Source organism: Microcebus murinus, chromosome 22 (genome assembly GCF_040939455.1).
Source record: "Microcebus murinus isolate Inina chromosome 22, M.murinus_Inina_mat1.0, whole genome shotgun sequence".
In the NCBI taxonomy this organism is placed as follows: Eukaryota; Metazoa; Chordata; class Mammalia; order Primates; family Cheirogaleidae; genus Microcebus; species Microcebus murinus.
Genome location: NC_134125.1, coordinates 16,550,542 through 16,568,837, shown reverse-complemented (window position 1 = coordinate 16,568,837; position 18,296 = coordinate 16,550,542).

Sequence of the window (18,296 nt, the reverse complement as noted above, 5' to 3'; positions counted from 1 at the left end):
TTTTAAACCACAGCTCCGACCCAGCCTTATTCCTGCTGCAAACCCTGCCATGGTGCCGATTACCTTTGGCAGTGGTCTCCAATGTGGGGCGTCCACAAACTGGGGGTAATGCAGGATGTTCCTCTTGCATATGAAAAGGTACAGAGAACTTCTGTTTTTGTTTATTTTCTATTTTATACTTTTAAGGTTCTATTTCTCTGCATGTTTCTTAATGTACTTAGCTCAGGTTTAGCAGGGCCTGAGGCAGGTATTTGGATGCATGAGACTTATCGAGGACATGCACTCAGAAGAAACTTATGGGAGAATAAGGGACACAGGACGGAGTAGAGGACAAAAGCTAAGCAAGGGTGTTGCCTCAGCTGGAGTCTAGCTTCATCCTGATCCAAGGGGGAGCTCTGGAGGGTGAAATGCATCACAGATAGTTGACCTTTTGTATACCTATGTCAGCCACCCTGATCCTAGGATGGTGACTGATTTGGTAGTTTCACACATTCTTCTTGTTTTTTAGAGACAGAGTCTCGCCCAGGCTGGAATGCAGTGGCATAATCATGGCTCACTGTAACCTTGAATTCATGGGTTCAAGCTATCTTCCCACCTCAGCCTCCCAAGTAGCTGGTACTACAGGTGTGCACCATCATGCCCAGCTAAATTTTTAACTTTGTAGAGATAGGGTCTTGCTATGTTGCCCGGGCTGGTCTTGAACTCCCGGCCTCAGTGATCCTTCTGCCTTGGCCTCCTAAAGTGCTGGTATTACTGGCTTGAGCCACCACCATGCCCAGCCATCATATGTTCTTTATTTGAGAAAATATTTTCACACTATAGGTATAAATATTTATTCCATACTATTACTTATCTTTTTGGGGACAGCAAATATGTGTATGTTGGATTTTATTTTACTTTTTTTCCTCTTCCATATCTGTCATTTTTTTCATCCTTTTTCACTTCAGTTTTTGTTTTTCTCAAGTTTTCTTCTGTGTCTCTTGCTATATTTTAATTGGTCAGCTTGACTTTGTTTACTTCTATTTTTACTCTATTTTTCATGTTTGAATTGAACTTTGTGACAACACATTTTCTCCCCTTCTGTTGCCTTATAGTGTCTTCCCTGAATGATTTTTGCTCTGGGCATTTAACTCTTGCTTCGTAGAGACAATGGCCTCGTTAAGCATTTTAAACATTCTGTGTGATCTATTTTGCCACAATTATTTTAACTTTCTATTATAGAAATGTTTGAATATGGGCAAAAGTAGGCTGAATTGTATGCCAAATGCCCAGGTATGATGCACTGCACAGCTGTAACACACGGTCTATCTCAGGCGTCCTCAAACTATGGCCCGTGGGCCACATGCGGGCCGCCTAGAACATTCATTTGGCCCCCCGACGCTACCTGTCCTGCTTAGCAGCCGACTCGTCCTGGGCCCACAGCGTGCATTCTCCAACGGTCTGAGGGACAGTGAACTGGCCCCCTGTTTAAAAAGTTTGAGGACCCCTGGCTATCTGTTCAGGCCAAGTCTAGAAGCTGGAGCTACGGCCTGGGAAGTTGGTAGAATAAGAGTAGACACCTCTGTGGTCTGTTACAGGCAGTGGTGTCAGGGGACATGTTATAGGGATTGATGTGTCATGCCCAGAACAAAGGGTCCGGGATAAAGCGACCCTCGTTTGTTTTCTGTGCTGCTGAGCGTTCAAATCCCAGGCAGGTCTGGCACAGTGTGGGTGTCCAATAAATATTTGTTTAGTGAGCGACCATTCTCAGCTCCTTCTTCCTGTTCAATTATTATTATTGTTGGCAAAATTATTGGCAAAATTTTGTATAGCACTTAGTACATTGCAGGCACTATTATAAGTTGACATATGTCAACTAATTTACCCTCACAACAGCCCTATAAAGTAGATGCTATTATTGTCCACAGAAAACTAAGGCACAGAGAGGCTAAGTCTCTTGTCCAAGGCCACCCAACTGGCAATTGACAGAGCCAGGGTCTTGCTCAGGCCTGCTGGTGTCTATTCATTGCCTGGGAATATCCTTGAGTTTGCCTGTCTGACGACAGTAGCCAGCGGAGGGAGGTTGGGCTGGTCCCTGTGGGTGGTGTCAAGGCTAGGATGAGAACGGATGCGCTTCCGGCATCCAGCATGTAGACATTAGGGAGCCTAGGCCTATTTATCCTGGAATCCAGCGTGAGCACACTTTGGTCTGGTGTCTTCTGGGAACCTCATCTGGGGGCGTGAGAAGGGAGCTATCGCACCAAGGGGAGCCGCTGCAGCTGTTTTTAGAAGGTCTGATATTTCTGACCTCTTCATACCTCTTCTTATGCCTCGGTCCTTAAGGGCTCCTCCAGATGCTACGAAATCTACACTCTATCTCATCCTTGGCCAAGAACAGCAGCCAGAGTGGACAGCCCCTTGGGACGGGGCAGCCAGCTGTATGAAGGCTCTCTGCTTTGTCCCCCGCTCTGTGCCTGACTGGCTCTCAAGGCAGGGTACTCTGATCTGAGCAGCTGGGCCTGGTGCTGGGAGATCTGAATTCAGCCCACATCTGGAATGTGTACAGTGGGAAAGGAAGGTCTTAAGCGTCAGATACAGTCAGGACCCAACCTCACCTTGGCAAATACCAATCTGTACCAGCTGCATGAACCTGAACAACTTAGGTCATTTCTCTGAGGTCAAAGTCTTTATAACATCCAGGTCAGTTTCCCAAAGCCAAACCCAGGACAGTGAGCTATGAGCAGAACACTAATAACTAATAGTGATAATTGAGCAATTGCCATATATGCCCAGCACTGTGCTAAAAGAGATGCATATTTATGTGTGCATCCACACATATATGTAAAGAGTACGTATATACACATGTATACATATGTATATTTTAATTTAATAATCTCAAAAACCCTATTAGTTGGGCATATTGTCCTTATTTTACAAAAGAGGAAACTGAGGCTCAGAGGGGTTGAGTAACTCATCACAGCTTGCAAGTGGCAGAGCTGGGATTTGAACCAGGCAGCTTAACCCTCCACCAGCCCCTTCATTTCCTTACATATCCTCCCTTCCTAAATTATTAGCACTCCAAGTGCAGACTCCAAACCCTTCTGAGACAGCAAAGGCCTTATTTGCAGGCGTTTGGAAGTCATAATTAGAAAGTAGAAGTCATCTTTATTAAATTCCACATTGTAGTCAGTTGGGTATAGAAACCGCACAATTCCAATGGCTTGAACATCTTCTTTATCCCAGTTGGTACCTACCCTAAATTAAAATCCCCTGAAGGTACTGCTCTCTTAATTAACAGTTTGCCTTGTTAACACTGTAAATGTTTTCCTTGTTGCGGAGCAGGTCATGCCAATTACGGGGGAGATGGTGTTGAGCAGGAGGGCAGCGCGTACGAGCCTGCTGAGAAGCGGAGCCTTCTCTCACCTGCTGTGGTCCCTGCGTCTCTGCTGGGGGTGTCACTGAGACACAAAGCCCTGGAGTGACAGCTTCCCACACACAGCAAGCAGTTACCCCATGCTATGGGCTACCTACGGAGGTTGAGGACGCAGGTTTGGAGCCACTGAGACCTAGGCATGAGTTCTGGCCCCTGTCTGTGCCTCAGTTTCCTTAGCAGTAACATGGGATAGTGCAGTGCCTGCTTGATGAGCCGAGGTGAGGTTTGGTTGAAGAAATGTGTGCAGAGGCACTTAGTATAGGGCTTGGCACTTAGTAATGGAAGATCTTCTCCCCTACTCCCTCCATCCGTGCTAGTGGACATTTTATTGTAATTTTTGACCAACCAGCATCATGATGTTTTTTCCTAGGTGGGGGAGTAATTTTTCCTTGTTAGAAATCCTACCTCCCCAAGGAAAAAGCTAGAAACTCACTTTATCCTCTCCCTTGTCATCTGGTGGCTCAATCCTGGGTCCCGATTCAGATGATTTGACTTTTTTTTTTTCATGTTTGTAAGTATTTTATTGAAGAACAGCATCCACATAGAACACCACACAAAGCATAAATATATTGCTTGTTAAATATTTACAAAGTGAACATATTCCTGTAGCCAGTGCCTAAAACAAGAAACAGAACACTACCATCTCCCCAGAGGACCTGTTGAGTGAGCTCCCTCAGGTTATGATTCACCAAGACTATCCACCATCTTGACTTTCAAAGCATAGGCTAGTTTTGCGAATTTTTGAACTTCATATAAATGAAATTTAACAATGTGTGTTTTTCTTGCATTTGGCTTCTTTCATGCCAATTAAATGTTGACATTTTGTTTGTGGATCCATCCATGCTGTTGCGTGTGATTGGAGTTCATTCTTTCTCATTGCAGGGAAGTGTGTATTCATTCCATTGTGTGACTGTATCATAGGTTTTTTTTTTTGTTTTTTTTTCCCATTCAACTGTCGATGGGCATCTGGGTTGTTTCCATTTTTCAGTTAATACAAGTAGGACAGCTATGAATATGCTTATACATGTTTGCTGGTGAATACATGTATGCATTTCTTTTGGGCATATGTCCAGGAGTAGAGTTGCTGAGCAATAGGTTATGTACTTGATTGGCTTTAGCAGATTCTGTGAAACAATATTATAATGTGTTTATACCAATTTATTCTTTTTTTCTTTGCATCACCTCAATTAATAACTTTCTTAATAGAAAAGGAAATAAAAACCCAACAAATGGGTTACATATATTGCCTTTGCCCCACCCAAGTCAGAGCTTCAAGTGTGTCCATCCCCCAGATGGTGTGCACAGCACCCAGTAGGTGTGAATAGACCCATCTTCCCTCCCCCACCTCATTCTCACCCGATGAATGTTATTATTATATAGACATTCTATAAAAAGGACATCTGCACTAGAATGTTTATAGCAGCACAATTCACAATTGTAAAGATGTGGAAACAACCCAACTGCCCATCAATACATGAGTGGATTAATAAAATGTGATATATGTATACCAAGGAGTTCTACTCAGCCACAAAAAACAATGGTGATCTAGCACCTCTTGTATTATCCTGGATAGACCTGGAGCCCATTCTACTAAGTGAAGTATCACAAGAATGGAAAAATAAGCACCACATGCACTCATCAATTTATTCTGCTGTCAATAATATATGAGAGTTTCAATTGCTCGAACACTTGGTGTTACTGTCTTTTTAATTTTAGCCTATGATGGTAGTGAGAGATATTACATTGTAGTTTTAATCTGCATTTCCCTGATATCTAAGAACCTTTTCATGTATTTATTGGCCAGTTGGATACTGACTTTTGTGAACTTCCTGTTTATGTGTTTTGCCCATTTTTTCCCTCTTGTGTTGTCTGTCTTTTTCTTATTAATTTGTAGGAGTTCTTTTTATACTTTAGATAAAAGTCCTTTTTGATTTTGCAAATATCCGTTCCTACTCTATTGGCTATCTTTTCATTCCCTTCGTGGTATCTTCTGATTTCTATCCATAGTTGTAGTTGCAATCCCATTTGTCAACATTTCCCCTTTAGTTAGCACTTTTGTGATCTTTTTAAGGAATCTTTGCCTACCCCAAGGCTGTGAAGATATTCTCCCATGTTTTTGCCTAAAAGCTTTACTGTTTTACTCTTTACTTTTAGATATATAGTCCAGCTGGCATTAACTTTTGTGTATGGTGTGAGGTAGGGTTCGAGATGAATTTTTTCCATCTATGGATATCCAATTAACCCAGAGGTAGGGTTTGAGATGAATTTTTTCCATCTATGGATATCCAATTAGCCCAGAACCAATATTTGAAAATAGCACCCACTCCCTTCTACTTGCAATGATTGTTGTACATTGTCTATGACCTTTGTTGTATGTCAGGTGACTATATATGTGTGAGTCTATTTCTGGATTCTGTATTTTGTTCCATTGGTTTATATATCTCACCTTCAGGAAACATTCCTGTGAAAAGAAGTTTGTGAAGAAGGAAGTACCCCCAAGGTATCCATTTTTAGTGATGGTTATAGGAGAGGCAGAGAAAAATCCACCCAGCTTCTAGAGGTGGCTGTGGCACTTCTAGATCCTTGGTGGTACAAATTCCGATGTCTGGGGCCTCCGTGGAATTGGTCATAGCATCTCCCCATTTTATACCCCAGTCCAGATGTACACAGTGGGCATTGCCCTAGGCCATGTAGACTTGAGGCTTAGTTCTCTGTTCCATCCACAGGGCTGCATGCAAAGAATTTGAAACCTCCCTGCTTACCTTCTCTTAGAATCAAGTTGCCCCTTCCTGCTCCTTTCCCACAAGCTGTGAAATACAAGGTCTCCTTGTAATACTTTTATACACTGCTCGCTGCAGTTTAATATATGAGACACTGCATCATAGTCTAGAGGTTCAAAATTACCTCAAAGTAATCATTTCCTAGAGGGCTGGTAGTAAACATTCTGTCGCACAGCTATAGATTGTTGCCTGTCGCCATTAGTCAGCCCCCAGGGAGATATTGGAGGATGATACGGGAGCAGATTGAGAACTGGAGAGTGTCTGCACGTGGCTGCCAGGTCTCTGCAGAGGGAGGCAGGCTGGTGGCCTGTGGCAGGCTGGCTTTGGGGACTGGGGTGGCCACCTTCTGTACCAAAGAGCTGGAGATGTGGGTCCGAGCTTTGAGTAACATGTTGGCTTAACTCAGCTCCAGGGTCATGGGACCCTTCAGCCCTAACCTTCGCTCCCAGCTGTCTTCCCTACATGCTTCGGACCAGACCTGTCGCCTGTGTTTGCAAAATGATAATAGTGCCCATTGATGAACACTCACTCTGTGTCAAGGAGTCTGCTCATCCTTTTCATGCAGCATCTTATTAATCTTCAGAGTGACCCCAGGATGGAGTTTCTATGTCAGCCGCTATTTCACAGCTGAGGGAAGCGAGGCTTGGAGATGTTGGGTAACTTGCAAAGTCACGCAGCTAGTCAATGGCAGAGTCAGGATTTGAACCCAGGGTTTTCTGCTCCAAAGGCTGAGTGCTAAGTCACTACATATGGCCTCTGCTAAACATCCAGCTCTGTGCTGAGCCCATTAGCTTGTATGCTCACTAAACACTTAATCATGCTGTTTTTGTCCTCATCGTAGAGATGAAGAAAGTGAGGCTCTGACAAGTGCAGCTGCTCGTCCAAGTTCAGGGAGAAGATGGCACTGCCGAGGCTCTATCCAGGGCTCTTGGACTACACACCCCAAACCTCCTCCTTGGGAAGGCAGGTAGAGTGAGGCTACCATGTTCCTGCCTGCAGAGTGGCACGAAGTGTGCAGGTTCATCTAGCGGACCTAATGGCTTGCTGAACTTAGCCATAAGTCCCCAACTGGGGCAGATCAGGTTTTGGGGCACTGACACATATAATGAGATGACCCTCTTAAAAACACAAAATTATTGACAAAACGTAGCTATGGAAGTATATATTTATTTATCAGGTGCATTCAGGTGAGGGTTCCTGAGATTTGCACCTCATAAACTTCATGGCAGATTCACTCTGATTACCAGTCTCCTGTAGGGCCCCACCTCGAATGCCAATCTCCCCAGATCAGAAGACTTTTCCTGCCTCAGTTGGACTTTCAGAAATCTGAGAATGGAAAAATGCACGGTGCGCACAATTTGGGGGTGTTCAGCATCTCAGCATCGCCTGTGGTCAAGTCTAAGCTGGAGTCTCTCAAAATGAGGGCTCCGAGCTGTGTGTCTGGGAGCTGCTGGTTGCCAGTCCAGGACAAGATCAGGCAGACACCAAGAACCGTTGTTTAGTACTGCATGGAGTCCCTGTGTCTTGTCGAACAGGGTGTAGACCGGTTCAAGTGATGTTGAAAGTCACTGGTGAGTTGCTTGTGGTGCCGGCTGGTCCTAGTCGTCCACAGTAGAACCAGGTATCAGTCCATGATGTATTAGGAGAAAAACAAAGCTATTCCTTCACCTATTCCTGATCGAGAAGTATCAGGCATGTAACCTTTGCCAGACTCCTCTAGGGAGATAAAGGATTGGAATGCAAGAGGGGAACAATGGCCCCTCCTGATAAGGAAGTGGACCGAGAAAATATGCCGTCTTGCTAACAAGTAACCACACTGGAGTTGCAGGATGTGACAAATACAGGGATCCCAGAAACTGGCTGTTTGGTAAGAATTCATTACTGTGGCTATTCTGGCCAGTTACTCTACTCCCCCCCGGGGAAAAAAATCCCTCTATAAAACCCAAGGTTTCCCCTTCCTCAGGGTGGATGCTCTTTTTGGCCCCTACCCATCTGCACCCAGATGTTCAAACAAATAGCATTTTGCTACACCTGAGGCTTTGTGCGTCTCCTTCTCAGCTCTGACCTAACAAGAAGCACTGGTCTAAACCTTATTTGGGATATTGTCATTTTGAAGACACTCAGTTATCAACGTCTCATGTCACAAATAAGCAACCCTCAAACCAAATGAGACCAAGAATCAACGATAACAGCAAGAAAAAAACCCCAAATCTTTTTTCTCTCTCTTTTTAATTTCAGCATATTACAGGGGTACAAACGTTTAGGTAACATATATTGCCTTCGCCCCATCTGAGTCAGAGCTTCAAGCATGTCCATCCCCCAGACGGTGTGCACCGCACCCATTAAGTGTGAATATACACGTCCCCTCCCAGCTACCCGGCACCCCATGAATGTTATTACTATGTATGCACTTAAGTGTTGATCAGTTAATACCAATTTGATGGTGAATACATGTGGTGCTTGTTTTTCCATTCTTCTGATACTTCACTTAGTAGAATGGGCTCCAGCTCTATCCAGGATAATACAAAAAGTGCTATATCACCATTTGTTTATTTGTTTGTTTGTGTTTTTTCTGCTGAGTAGAACTCCATGGTATACATATACCACATTTTTTATTTTATTAATTTTTATTTTATTAATCCACTCATGTATTGGTAGGCACTTGGGTTGTTTCCACATCTTTGCAATTGTGAATTGTGCTGCTATAAGCGTTCTACTGCAGATGTCTTTTTTATAGAATGTCTTTTTTTTTTTCCTTTGGGTAGATGCCCAGTAATGGGATTGCTGGATCAAATGGTAGTTCTACTTTTAGCTCTTTGAGGTATCTCCATATTACTTTCCATAGATATTGTACTAGTTTACAGTCCCACCAGCAGTGTATGAGTGTTCATATCTCTCTGCATGCATGCCAACATTTATTGTTTTGAGACTTTTTGATAAAAGCAGTTCTCACTGGAGTTAAGTAATATCTCATTGTAGTTTTGATTTGCATTTCCCTGATGATTAGAGATGTTGAGCATTTTTTCACGTTTCTTGGGCATTAGTTGATCTTTTTTGAAAATTTTCTGTTCATGTCCTTTGCCCACTTTTTAATGGGGTTGTTTGATTTTTTCTTGCTGATTTTCCTGAGTTCTATATAGATTCTAGTTATCAGCCCTTTATCAGATGTGTAACATGTGAATATTTTCTCCCAGTCTGTAGGTTGCCTGTTTGCTCTTGTGATAGTTTCCTTGACTGTGCAGAAGCTTTTAATTTGGCCAGGTCCCATTTTTTTATTTTTGTTGTTGCTATGATTGCTTTTGGGGCCTTCTTCATAAATTTTTTCCCTAGACCAATGTCTATAAGATTTTTCCCAACATTTTCTTCTAGAATTCTGATAGTTTCATGCATTAGGTTTAAGTCCGTTACCCACCGTGAGTTGATTTTTGTGAGAGGTGAGAGGTGCAGATCCTGTTTCAGTCTTCTACGTGTGGCTATCCAATTTTCCCAGCACCATTTACTGAATAAGGATTATTTTCACCAGGGTATGTTTTTGTCTGCTTTGTCAAAGATTAGATGGCTATATCTGGGTTCTCAGTCCTGTTCCATTGGTCTATGTCTCTGTTCTTGTGCCAGTAACATACTGTTTTAGTTACTATAGCCTTGTAGTATAGCTTGAAGTCTGGTAAATTGATGCCTTCCAATTTCTTATTTTTTCTTAAGATTGCTTTTGCGAAACACGAAATATAATAAGGAAATAATTTGCTTGTGGTTTGGTTTAGTTTTGATCTGGTTAATCTCACTGGCCTCCATTTTTGTATAGGCTTAGAGGAAGGTAATTTCAGTGTTTTTCAAAGTGTGGCCCAAGGACAATTGCCTTTATCTAAATTACCTGGGAAGCTATATTAGTTCCTATTGCTTTGTTTAAAAAAATCACCACACACTTAGCTTAGAACAACACAAATTTATTATCTCACCATTTCCATGGGGCAGGAATCTGGGTCCTGTGCTCAGGATCTCACCAGGCTAAGATAAAGGTATTGGCAAGATAGGGCTTAGGATCTTTTTCTGAGCTCACTGGTAAGTGGCAGAATTCAGTTCCTTGATATTGTGGGACAAAGGCCCTCAGTCCCTAGTGGCCGCCCACTATTCTCCGCCATGTGGCCCTCTTCACAACAAAAAGTTTGCTTCTTCAAGACCAAAAATAGTGTTTTTCTTACTTTGATCTCTCTGACTTCTTCCATCTCTGACCTCTAGATCCTCATCTAAAGGGCTCACCTGATTAGGCCAGGCTCACCTAGGATCATCTCCCTTTTGAGTAACGTAATGTCGACTGATTAGGAACATTAATAACACCTATAAATCCCTTTCCTTTTGTTGTAAGCTTATCAGAAGAGTGAGAAATGTCATATTTATAAGTGTCAACTACATTCAAGGTGAGGAGACTAAACAGGACATGTACAGAAAGGGGCAGGGGTCTTGGGGGCCATCTCAGAATTCTGCCTATGTAGAATTCAGTTTAAAAAGTTAGTTCTTGGTTCCAAACCCCAGAGAACTGATTTAGTGGGCATAGTGGGGCCCCATAAGGCACATTTTAGTGACCTTCCAGTTACTGGGTGACTCTCTGAGTTAGATTGAGGCTTCAGCTCCAGCTTTTCTGCGTATTGGCGGGGAGGCCTCCAGATAACCACTTGTCTCTGAGACTCAGTTTCTTCACCTGTAAGGTGAGGTGGGCAGGCCGCACCTCACAGGATTGGAGAGAGGATTAAATGTGACTGTGGATTGGTAGCTTTCCACCCTGACTGCACTTTAGACTCACTGGGGGCATGTTGAGTCACCTCAGACCAACCAGGTCAGAAACTCTAGGTTTGAGTCTAGGTGTGAACATTTTTTGAAAGCTCCCCAAGTGATTCTGATGCACAGTTGATATATCAGTCAGCTACTGTCACAATAACGCTATGAAGCAAGTAACTCCCAAGTCGCAGTGGCTTACAATAACAAACATTTTTCTCACCGCCGTTTCTGCAAATGGGCCAGGCTTTGCTTTACTGGGCTTAGCTCCAGGCAGGCTGTGTGTGTCTGCTCTGTGTTTCTCTTTCTGAGACCAGCAGCTCTCTGGGACATGCCTTTATCATGGCGATGGCAGGGACATAAGGGACTGGAACATGTGCTACCTCTCGAAGCTCAGCTTGGAAGCTCACACCATCACTTCTTCCCATTGGCCAAGACAGGTCACATGACTAAGCTCAGTGATACTTGGGCAAGGAAGTAGATGTTACCCACAGTGGAAGGCATTGACAAGTCACATGGCAAAGAGCTAAGGGTGTGGAGTTGGGGACAATAACCCAATTTATCACTAGGGCTCAGTAAACATTGGCTATTCTCCCAGAAAGTAGACTCTCATAGCTTCCGAGGAGGCTGTTGTGTGGGAGTCATTCTCCTTCCACGACCTGCTCTAGGGATGTTCTGTTTCCCCACGCTAGCATTAGGTTAGTCTTCGGGAAGAGAGGAGCTCGCCATAATGCACCAAGTGCTTTGAGTTCTCGGGAAGAAAGATCCCAATTGGAGGCCATGAGAACTATGATTATCTACTTAAATATCCATTTGCCCATCCACCACTCACAAAGTGCTCTATTTATTTGCACACTCTCTATAATATAGCAGCAGAGGGAGAATTCATTAAGGCAAATTGTGAGGGTAGCTTTTGAACAAAATTCATCGCTCTGTTTTACGCAGTGCATAGTTCCCTGTTTAATGAGAACTCGGCAAGTCCATTTCCCTTAAGGGTTTAATAAAAGTATAATTTTAAAAATTAAGACAGATGGGGAAGGTGCCGGGAGAAGCTTTTTTCCCCATTAACTCACAGGCTAGACCTTCTCGATACTGTGAGATGGGTGGGGAGAAGAAACCCCCCAGGAGCTATCAAGAGTTCTTTAAGGGCACATAAAACTCTGGCGGGGCTCATGTGGTCCAGGGATTCTCACCGAACAGATAGGAATTAGATTTATTGGCTGAGTGATGGGCCTGTTGCTAGTTGGCAGTTTAATTAATGCTGATATAGGAGCTTTGCTTTCTCTTAGAATTTGAACTACAGAGTACTGGAGGAGGAGACATTTACATTTTTTAAAACTTTCTGAATAATCTCGATCACCTTTGGATGGGAGAGGAGAACGGGACATTCCGGGAAGCAAGATCATGGGGTGGCAGTCGCTGATGTCCAGGTGGGTCTCTGCTCCCCACAGGTAGCACATCAGGGCAAATTGTTAACCACAATTAGGTTTCATTCTGTCCTGCTGGTGTTACTGGCTTCTCAAAGCAAGGTGGAACCCAAGAGATAATTATTTTGATGACAATATTATTATTAAAGAAGCTAAGAATGAGTATCACTCACATTTTTGAGTACTTATTTTATTAATTTTGTTAGCTAGTGTTGTTATTATCCCCATTATATAGATTAGGAAACCAAGACACGGTCACACAGACAGAAAATGCAGAGCTGGGGTTTGAACCCTGTGTCCACATCTTAAACTCTGTGCTACCCTTTCCTATGTGACCAATGGGCCAACTGATGCTCAGGGGAGTGGGGGAAAATTCTCAAGGCTGAATAACAAATGAATGCAGAGCAGGGACTAGATTTCTATCTAGGAGCTTTCCCTGGTACATCTGTCAGATTTAATATGGGGATTCTGACTCCCTTTAACATTAGTCTGCATAACACTCATTGAGAAATACAAATATGTTCTCCTTCATCTAGAACACAGTAACAGAACTCATGTTGATAGGGGGCTTGCTATGTTGCAGGTACTGTGCTGAGTGCTTCGTGTTCATTATTCCATTGAATCCTCACAGTAAGTGCTAGGAGGAAAGTATGTTACCATCTCCACTTTAGAGATAGGGCATCTGAGGCTCCGAGAGGTGAAATGATTTGCCCAAGGTCACACAGCTAGGAAGTGGCAGAACTGGGATTTGAGTCCATCTGCCTTTTTACTGCGGGAATGTAATGTTTAACTGCCATGGTATGTGGCTTCCTGCAGAGAGAAGCGGCTGAGTGACTCACAGGAAATGGGTGGAAAGGATTCTGAACCCAGTGAAGGTCTTTAATCACAGCACCTGCAACCCGAAGCACATTCCACGGAGTCCCTGTGGACATTCCCCTGTGGCAAAAAGATGTCCAGACTTGCCCAATTTCCCCCGATCTTGCACCAAGTCGGCTTTGCCAAGTTCTCTTGCAACGCAGGAATTTGGAGAGCTAGCTCCTTGGAGAGATTCGATTTCTTTAATCTCGCCAGGCACAAGGCAAGTTGGGGAGACATGAAAGGCAGCAGTTATTTATTTCATGAATAGATAACGGCAAGCCATTTAGAGGGAGCAGTGGCAGGAAGATGAAAAAGCTATTAATACAGTTGGAAGCTCATTTCTTTCGGAGTGGTCAGCAGCAACAAAGAGGACAACAACGAGAAAATATTGCAATGGCCGCTCCCGACAACACAAATTATTCAGGGGATATTAGAGTGCATTGTTCACCATCGTAAACATTTTTTTATGTTTATGAGATCTGTTCAAAGGCATCTTGATGGATGAAACCCGATAACACTTACAGGTGTGTGTGCATGTGTGTGTGCGTTTCACATTTCTTTTGTTCTAGCATCTTAGTGTCCTGTGTGCCAATAATCTCTTTGAGCTGATGCACTCCGCAGTGGCTAGGCTGGGCCTATGCAATGCAAAGTCAAGTCCCTGCCCCTGGTTCCCTGGGCAGTTGTACTATCCTTGGTGTTTGCTGAGCTGCAGGTGGGACTCAGGGAAGCTGGGAGCTGATTTCAGGCAAACTAATAGGGCCAAAAGAAATGCTCTGATTCTGGGAGGAAGGAAACTGGGAGAGTGCTGAGATGAGAAGAATGTGGCAGTGTTTCTTTGCTTGTGTTGGGAACAGTGAGTTCCTATACCCAAAGAGGGGCCTAAGGGGACAGGATTTGGGGAATCCTTGCACCTCTGAGCCCTATGAGAGATTTGCAATGTGTAGAATCCTGTCTGAGGCTATGCAGTTCTTGAGGCAAAAGGATCTCCTTAACATGGCATGGCTTAGTCCACTTTTCCCAATTGCTAATCATAGCGTGGCACCTGGGAAATTCTAATTCTTTATAGAATGCTTTCTGAAATACTACAGCTTCTAAGTGATAAAATTGAACAAGGCTGTGAAGCATCGTAACTAAGCCATGGCATCATCTCCAGACACAATTATTAGCTCAGTTATTTTGAGTGAAATAACTTCTCCATTTAGTTAAGTAACTGACCAAATCAGGCAGTCTACTGGTTTCGTAGCTTTTGTTTCCTCACCTGAGTTGGTTTATTGTTTGACTTGGGACTCATGAACATAACCAATTTAACTGTTAGAGATGGATTCTTTTTTAATTCATTAATAAGCTTTGTAGACTCCCACAGTGTGGGAGTCAAACACAACAGGGGGTCGAGTGGCATGTTCACTTTCTAGCATGTGACTTTGGAAAAGTTACTGAAGGTATTTAAGCTTCAGTTTCCCCATGTGTAAAATGGGAACAATAATAATTGGAGTTATTTGATGGGATTGTGGAGACTCGTTGACATAATGTAGATAAAAAGCTAAGCAAGGGTTGACACATAGCGAGTTTTCAGTAAGTGTTGGTAATTATTATTATTGTTATCATCATTGTTACTAGAAGAAAGGGGACTGGGCATAACAAGTGGACTGCAACTCTTTCTTCAAGACTCAGGAATGCTTGAGGGACATTGGACTCTATGATATCAATGAAAGGAATGTATCTGTCAAAGATAAATGATGGTCTTGCTGGGGTGGCTATCTGCTGATCACTAACCCAAGGATGTCCCTGAGCACTCTGTAGCTTGTTGTTGGGTTTTTATTTGCTGGGTGTAATTACAGGTGATGTAATTTAGAGGCTTCAGCTTCACTGGAGAATAGGCATGTGACATGCACCCCTCCAGACATTATGTCACTAGCAAGGCGTTCAAGCTGAGGGACCTTAGACCCTGAAGCTTCCCTCTGCTAATGTGACCCACAGACACACCAGCTCTCACCCCTTAAGACCAAAGTGGTGACTGAGACATTGGACATGGCATCTGCATATCCAAGGCCTTCGCGATGCTGTTAGGCTAACATGCTGCTCTGTTTCTTCTTCTACATCCCTTTCAAAACAAAGCAAACCTCATGCCTGGTAAGCCCATCATGCCTTGTGAGTTTCAGTGACGATCCAAACCTGAAACCTACTCTAGTGGTCTTGAAAGTATTATGAGATTTGCAGTTAAAAATATCTAGACTTGGATTCACATTGTCATGTATTCACTGAGTAATTTTAAACAAGTTACTTAATCTCCCCGAACCTCAGGTTCCTCTTCTGTAAAATGGGAATTAAAAATACATACCTCATAGAGTTGGGATTAATTAAATGAGATAATATATGCTAATACCCAGAACAATGCCTGTCTCAAAAACTGAACGATGATTATATAAAGTGCTCAGTATAAGGCCTTGTGCTGGATCTGGGCAAGGAGATATTCCACAGCTTCTCTCCTGGTCATCAGATCCATCCTCAGTCAGGAATCAAATCCCTAGTTAGTTACAGAGTTTCCCAGTGCCTAGCATTTAGCTTTCTCTGGACTCTGACTCAGAGGGTCTTAATCTATAAACGGAGCATAAGTTCTGTGAGGCCGGGGAAAATCTAATTCATGCCTAATTCCCTCCCCAAGTGTTTGGCAAAATGCTGTCAATTCTACATTGTCATTGTGTGATTGAAATGTAGGACACATGTTAGAGAGCTGAAAAAATGAAACCTGGACTGGTTTGATGATGTCGTGTAGTGAAGGCCAGGCTAAGAATTTTGGACTCTATCCTATGGGCAGTGGGGAGCCATGGAAGGCTGTGGAGCAGGGGGAGTGCTACGAGCAGATTCATACTATATTAATAATGACAATGATGATAATAGTGACAATCATGCTGACAGTGGGAAGATGTGAGCTCCTCTTTTGTACCAAGAACTGTGCTAAATGTTTTACATTTTTATCACAGCACTTAATCCTGACAGTGATCCTATGAGCTTAGAATATTGGATAATTGGCTAGAGGGATTGAAGGGCGGGATGACGGGAGTCTTTTGAGACTTGACGCAGGCTTCAATTAAAGGAGGGAAGTGAAAATGGAATTGACAAGCCCCCAAACACATAGCACACGTTTGTCAATTTTACTGGTCCGCCAAATATCTCCTTAGTCCAGTAAAATGTTCAACCAAATCAATTGAGTCCTTTAGGTCAGAACAGCCAAAGTGTCATGGCTTGTATAGAAAGACCCTCATTGGGTCCAAGGGGATGGTGTGACACTCATTTGTAGCTGGGTCACAATGTCCCCTGAGGGGATATTCTAAGAAGTGTCTAAGGCAGGGGTTTTGCACGGTGTAATGCATGAAGTAGCTGATTTGGGGCAATTTTCTCCCAGCTAGAGGCTGTGCTCTCCTGACTTGAGACTTCTCTATCTCGTTAGTGAAAACCTCCTCTGGGACTATTCTGAGAATTCTGCTTGGCCATTGGCTATGTTGTTTCTCTTGCACAATTCAGTTCTCTCGCTTACTTAAGTCAGACACCAGTGCGATCCCCGCCACCCTCTCCGCCCAGTGCTGTCAGTCACCGAGCTGGCCCACGCAAACCCCCAGGAGCTCCCACACCGATCCCGCTCCTCATCCCCAAGACCACCTCCATCCATCCAGGGCACCGTTATTACCCCTTGCAGGACTCAAACAGCCCCTCACGGGTCCCCTTGCCCCCAGTCTTGCCTCTGCAACACGTTCTGCACACTGCGGCTGGAATGCTGCTTCCAAGACTCAAATTTGATCTGTCATCCCCTGCTTCAGAGCCCAAACCCCATGTCCCGGCATTCAAGGCCAGTCCTAACCTGGCCCCTTCCCAGCCCCTTGTCCTCAAGCCGTGACTCCTTGCATGCCTCAGCCATGCCACACATTCATGTAGGTCCCCAAAGCACCAGCTGGTCTCAGACTCTTCCAGAGAATCTAGTCCTCAACCTGACCCTCCAAAGCTGACCCTCCAAATGAGGTCCGTAGGTGACTTCATTTCTCCTGCCTCCCATTCTCTGTTTCTTGCCCCCATCAGCGTGTGGGGCCAGTAAATGAGGGCTGTATTTCCTTGGGAGCTTTCTCTAGGGCCAGATTTGTAATTCCAGCTGAGACTGATGAACTTTCAAATGATCAGGTTTCTAGAGGTATTTATTGACATATAAATCAAAATCCAATTTTTGTGAAGGAAAATCCCAGCTGGTTTACATGGCAGGATTATGAAACAGTTTTTGCCGTGTGCAAAACCTCTTGTATGATGTATAATGGTCTTATCTTCCACAAAGGAAGCTTGGATTTTTAACTTCTGCTGGCATTTTCCTGGGGTAACCCTGGCACTGGGTTCTGTTTAAACACTTCCCATATGTGGGGCATCCTGAGGTTGCCAACTTATGAGGGGCAGAAGGGAAATGAAATTCATTGAGTACCTACTATGTACCAGGCACATCCCTATGACATTTTATCTTAACCCACATCCTATTTTAACCCTAACAACAACTGGAGGAGTACTTGATGTCATATTATAGGCCTTACTCTCAACCATGTGACTGTCTTTCTATCCTCTTCCTGAGAGGGTGTATTAATTATCTATTGCTACATAACAAATCACCACATACTTAGCAACTTGCAATAAGTGCACACTTATTACCTGACAGTTTCTGTGGTCAAGAGTCTGGACACAGTGTAACCAGGTCCTCTGCCCAGGGTCTTCCGAGATTGTCATCAAGGTGTTGGCCAAGGCTGCAGTCTCATCTGAGGCTCGACTGGGGAAGGATATGCTCTCAAGCTCATCTGGCTGTTGGCAGTGGTCCATCCCTAGTGGGTTTTAGAAATGAGGACCTCAGTTCCTTGACACATGGCCCTTCCCAATGCAGCCACTTCCTTCTTCTTAGCTAGGGAAAGAAAGAGTCTTTGATCAAGACAGATGTTACAGTCTTATGTAACATAATCACAGAAGTGACATCACTCCATCGTCTTTGTCATATTTATTGGTTAGAAGCCAGACACAGTGTCCACC